This window comes from Trichomycterus rosablanca, chromosome 16, assembly GCF_030014385.1.
Source record: "Trichomycterus rosablanca isolate fTriRos1 chromosome 16, fTriRos1.hap1, whole genome shotgun sequence".
Lineage (NCBI taxonomy): Eukaryota > Metazoa > Chordata > Actinopteri > Siluriformes > Trichomycteridae > Trichomycterus > Trichomycterus rosablanca.
Window position 1 is genome coordinate 4381300 of NC_086003.1, and position 6337 is coordinate 4387636.

Genomic DNA, 6337 nt, shown 5'->3' on the forward strand with positions numbered 1-6337 from the left:
TGTACTAATATGTTTTAGTGTCTATCATGTCAGTTCAAAATGCCGGCTGGTACCAAAGGTTTTAGTTTTGGTGTGAACAGTTCCAGACCTGAGACCACTGTTCCATGTACCTCTTAATAGATGCATTAAACACTTTCAAATTAATAATTCAAGTTGCTGTATGTATGTTTTTGACCCATTATGTTGTCAGAAAACTGTTGAAAACATGGAACATAATCAGTTGAAGAAGAAATCATAAGTGTAGTGATGATCCAGTCTCTTAGTGCCAGCTCTTCCAGTCGCCTTTCCTGGTGAAAAATAAATACAGGCTAGAAGTAAACTTAATCTGAGATGCAGACTTGTATATTCAATGTGTCACTGAGTTAAACCTAAAAATAACTTGTCATCTGTCATCTTTTATAAACCTATTTACGTAGATAATTATTTCATTCTTTTATAAACACAAGAGTCTACAAGCCTATCTGAATTGCCTGGCTGGAATTTAAGACCCTTTACACGTGCAGAGATTGATTCTACCTTTAAAGAAAATACTCTGTCCACAATGACCTGAATGGCTCAGATTTTTAGTCAAATAAATTGGCCGTGCACAAAGAAATAAAATTCCATCTCTATATTTGAGCAATGTGATCCGTATGTGGCACTAAATAATGCAATCCCAAACAGACTATTGGAACATGTCCTATTTGAAGAGCTTATCTTACCCTTTAGCATATGCAAGCCAGCCTGGAAAAGCTGGAGAAGATCTCTACATTCTGCTTATATGGCCGGTTGCCACCGTCTTTCATCACCACAGTGCCAAGTAGAAATGGAGCTAAAGGCTCATTAAAAACACCACGGTAGGCTGTATGTGACCAAAACTGCTTTTTATTAATTGCATGCTGAAATAATCATGAGGAGATTACTTAAACATTTGCAATTATTTAAACACACTTTGCATTGCTTTTTTAGGGGCAGTTGTAGCCTTGCGGTTAAGGTACCGGACTAGTAATTGAAAGCTCGCTGGTTCAAGCCCCACCACTGTCAGGTTGCCACTGTTGGGCCCTTGAGCAAGGCCCTTAACCTTCAAGTGCTTGGACAATATATACTGTCACAGTTCTGTAAGTCGCTTTGGATAAAAGCGTCCATTAAATGCTGAAAATGTCAAATGAATGTAAATGTAAAGGACTTTAACATCAAATCCACGACCAAATAGAGCTGGTCTTCATTTGCTGGTGAAATAGCTATTGGTGTTCTTGGACGGGCTTGTAGTACACTTTCGGTTGTAGGGACTCTCTTCCATTTAGCCACAAGAGCCCTGATGTTGGGCAATAAAACCTCCCTAGCTGTTGGCATTCCAATTAACCTTAATGGTTTTGAATGAGATTGAGGCCAGGACCAGTCAGGGTTTTTTTTTTCAATAACATCAATGAAGCATCTCTGACTGACTTGTTGTAAACTGCTGCTGGATGTGAGAGATGACGGAGCATGGGACAGTGGTAGCCTAGTGGGTAAAGCTTTGGACTATCAACTAAAAGGGTTGAGAGTTCAAATCCCAGCTCTGCCTTGCAGCCACTGTTGGGCCCTTGAGCAAGGCCCTTAACCCTCTTGGCTCCAGGGGCACCGTACAATGGCTGACCCTGAGCTCTGACCCCAGCTTCCAAACAAGCTGGGATATGCGAAGAAATAATTTTGTTATACTGTACACCTGTATATGTATATATGACAAATAAAGGCATTTATACTGTACATTCATTCAGTTAGAGAGAGGTGGCATCCTACATCATGGTGGCACGGTGGCTAGGTGAGTAGCACTTTCGCCTCACAACAAGAAGGTCCTGGGTTCGATCCCCAGGTGGGGGAGTTTGCATGTTCTCCCCGTGTCCGCGTGGGTTTTCTTCCGGGAGTTTCGGTTTCCTCCCACAGTCCAAAGACGTGCAAGTGAGGTAAATTGGCGATACTAAATTGTCCAAGACTGTGTTCGATATAACCTTGTGAACTGATGAACCTCGTGTAATGAGTAACTACCGTTCCTGTCATGAATGTAACCAAAGTGTAAAACACGACATTAAAATCTTAATAAACAAACACCCTACATCACATTTAAATTTACTTCTTTAATTCAAACCCCCTTCTGTCAGTGTTTAGTACACTCGATTGTGATGAGTGTGTTTGAGCTACTTTAAAATCTCTCTATTTGTCTCTAAATTCATTCTCACTCTTATTTGATGACAGCTTGAATAAGGTTGTTGCGTACTCTACACTCCCCGGGAGTCAGATCCACAGGAAGCGTTCCTGTAAACCCAACAGAGTTAAAATTATCTCCATGCTGGCTCCCTGCTGGATGAGAATTAGTGAATTCTTCAGTAGTAAGATGAAACGTATCCCTCAGGGAGGCTACAGGGTATTGTTTAGAGCTTTCTTTTTTCTAACGTCTAAAGAAAAATATCAGGTAATTATCATGACCTTGGAATCAAAGTGGAAAAACATACTGGGAAATATTTAACTACACACTTCCTAACATTAATGTTGGTAAATTCTGCACCCTGGGCCTTGAAAGCGAGGTGTTACTCTGTAAATAAATTATTTACTCGGTAGCTGTCTGTTAGTCTGTTTCTTACTGATCTTATTCTAAATAAAGATTCTGATCCGATGTTCACATCCACTGCTTAACATTTAGTTTTAATACTTTTAATTAATACCCAAGGGTCTTGTGGGCAATCAGAACGTGGTTGTTGGAAAACTGGGACCTTGTTCTCTTGTTTTCCATCGATTAAATTGTGTAGATAATAAAATCTGAAGTAGCTGCCAAGTTTGTTTGTTTATTAGGATTTATATATATATATATATATATATATATATATATATTATTTATGCATTTTCTCCCCTTTTGTCTCCCTTTTTTTAAGCGCGTCCAATTGCCCGATTGCTTCATGCTTCCTCTCCACCAATGCCGATCCCTGCTCTGATTGAGGAGAACGAAGCTAACCCACGCCCCCTCTGACACGTGGACAGCAGCCGTATGCATCTTATCACCTACACTTTGACGAGTGCAGTGCAGCTCAGCACTGTGTACGGAGAGACACACCCTGAGAGCACTCTTTTCTCATCTCTGTGCAGGCATCATCAATCAGCCAGCAGAGGTCGTAATTGCATTACTTATTAGAGATAGGCCCTATCCGGCTTAGTCCTGCCCATATCTGAACAACAGGCCAATTGTTGTTCATGTGGCCGCTCAGCCTAGCCGGCAGGCAGAGCTGAGATTCGATACGATGTATTCGAGATTCGAGAAATGCACCTAAAATACATCGACCAGACATAACATTATGACCACTGACAGGTTTACAGGTTTTTACAAAACTAAAGTGTATAATTAAGTTTAAACAAACAGTATTGATCAGTTTGTTATCAGTGCTAACAGGGAGAACAACATTTATCTAATGTGACAGATTTTCATTCTTTTTTTTATAAAACCAGACACTCTTCTGTTGTTTAAGCCAGTTTTAAAATTTGGAGTACAGATTAAGGATTTTTTATTAGATGACATTGATAAAATGCAGACATTTTTCCATTTCTCTTAATCAACCCAGCAGGAACTTTGATAAAATTAAAAAGATAAAGCATTGCGGCTTTAATTAGATGATCAGAAAAAGCAGTGATCTAAAACTGAGCTCCAGCCACTAGTTCATTAGAGCAAATAATTGTCATTTGCAAAGAGCCGCAGTTTACTAAATCAAAGCTGCTCTACTAAAAAACCACCTCCTTATTTCTACACTCACTGTCCATTTTATCAGCTCCACTTACCATATAGAAGCACTTTGTAGTTCTACAATTACTGACTGTAGTCCATCTGTTTCTCTTCATGCTTTCTTAACCCCCTTTCACCCGGTTCTTCAATGGTCAGGACCCCCACAGGACCACCACAGAGCAGGTATTATTTAGGTGGTGGATGATTCTCAGCACTGCAGTGACACTGACATGGTGGTGGTGTGTTAGTGTGTGTTGTGCTGGTATGAGTGGATCAGACACAGCAGCGCTGCTGGAGTTTTTAAACACCTCACTGTCATTGCTGGACTGAGAATAGTCCATCAACCAAAAATATCTGGCCAGCAGCACCCCATGGGCAGCGTCCTGTTACCACTGATGATGTCTAGAAGATGACCGACTCAAACAGCAGCAATAGATGAGCGATCGTCTCTGACTTTACATCTACAAGGTGGACCAAGTAGGTAGGAGTGTCTAATAGAGTGGACAGTGAGTGGACACGGTATTTAAAAACTCCAGCAGCGCTGCTGTGTCTGAACCACTCATACCAGCACAACACACACTAACACACCATCACCATGTCATTGTCACTGCAGAGCTGAGAATGATCCACCACCCAAATAATACCTGCTCTGTGGTGGTCCTGTGTGGGTCCTGACTATTGAAGAACAGGGTGAAAGCAGGTTAAAAAAGTATGCAGAGAAACAGATGGACTACAGGCAGTAATTGTAGAACTACAAAGTGCTCCTATATGATAAGTGAAGCTGATAAAAGGGACAGTGAGTGTAAACAAGGAAGTGGAAGAATATATATAATATATTAATATATACTGTATTTTAAATCTAAGTCTTCTAGGAAGAAAGAGGTTTAATGATTGAGGACCAAAAAAGCACAATAAAAGGCCAGCAGGGAAGAGGAATAATTAGGAGAATCTGTCCGCCATCCAGCCTTGCAGTTCAGTGCCAAAACTCAGTGTTGACATAATTAGGCTTCTTTTTTTAACCATACCTCGCCTGATTTCTGTATCTCTCTTAGAGCACTGTATGCCTGTAATTAGCTGAGTAACTAAAAACCTATTAACCTCTCATTTTTTTTAACAATGGCGCCTAATATTAGGCTGATTTAATTGGCCTCGATGGTATACTACATGGCCTCATTCCAAACCTGTACCAAATCGTAATCAGGGTACATCAGTAGGCTTTTATACATCATTAATAACAATTTGTTGATCCAGTGCATTCTGCTGCCTGTTGGGACGTTTTACTTTTTTATTTACCTACAGGCAGACATCAAACAGAATTCCGACAATGACAAACTATAGGTGGCTTCTGTTCCTGTTTACTTTAGTAGCCAAATAACAGCTTGTATTAGCTATAAAAGATGAATGCTGTGAGATATTTAAAATATGACTTGCCAAAGGGGCAAAGTCGCAGGTACACAAAACTGCAGGTTGATTAGTCACTAAAGAGAAACATTAAAGCTTCAAGTCAAGGCTTTCTGACTGGGATGGATGATATAAGCAAAATACTGCATTTGCTTAATGTCCCATAAGTAAAACCATAAAAACCAGCACAGGTCTGATGGAACATTTCTAAGAGCCATTATTTAGCTTCTCTTATTTACCTGTATGTCAATAACCTCACTGGAGTTGCTGGAATTCAAGTTAAGACCATTTAGAAACCTTGTGTGTCGAGGGTCAGTCTGATCCAGGTAGTATTAAAAGCATAAAACCTAGACTCCTGAGCAATGTAAAAAGTAATGTAGTGTGATGAAAAGGTACACAGTACAGTACATTCTTTCCTCATAGTGTTCCCATTTTTCAGCATGATTTATTTTTCTAATCATACTGCTAAATTATTTAAGAATTCTGTCTGCAATGCAGACAGGGAAGTATATTTCCAACATCTATGAGTCCAACATCCAATCCAAAACCATTTGTATAACATTATTCCAAAAAGGATAGAGGAACATTTGGAGGCAAATGTGTAACCCTAATCCATATTTAATCCTCAATCTTAACATATTCTAAAGGGTCTCTGTTACTTGGTTAGTCTATAGTAGGTTTATGTATGGTTTGTTCCTAGATTTATTACTACTTTACACTAGTCAATTTTTAAAGTTAACCAGGTCAGCTTTTAACCACATCACTTGTTGGAATGATGTTATACTATGACAGTGCCATATTTACACTATGACACATATCTGTTTGCATACACTTAAAAAAAGAGGTATTACAGCGGGATATTCCGCTAGCACACCAGCGCCAAGATTCTGAACTCCTCGGTTCGAAACTCGGCATTGCCACCGATCAGCTGGGCGCCATCTAGCGGGCATAATTGGCAGTGCCAGCAGCAGACTCTAGGGCGGGATGACTTCTAACACTGTGCAAGGACCCTGATTAGCAGATAGAGGCATAGAGCATGGGTGAATAAAAAAGGCTCGGAGGAGGCATGAGCAGCGATATTCCCTCCTTGAATGGGAATCCACAGCAGCGGAAGACAAATTGACTATGCTAAATCAGTAGAAAAATGGGAGAAAATGCATAAATAAATAAAAAAAGAGAAGTATTACATTGTATTCTTGCTTGTCACTGGTG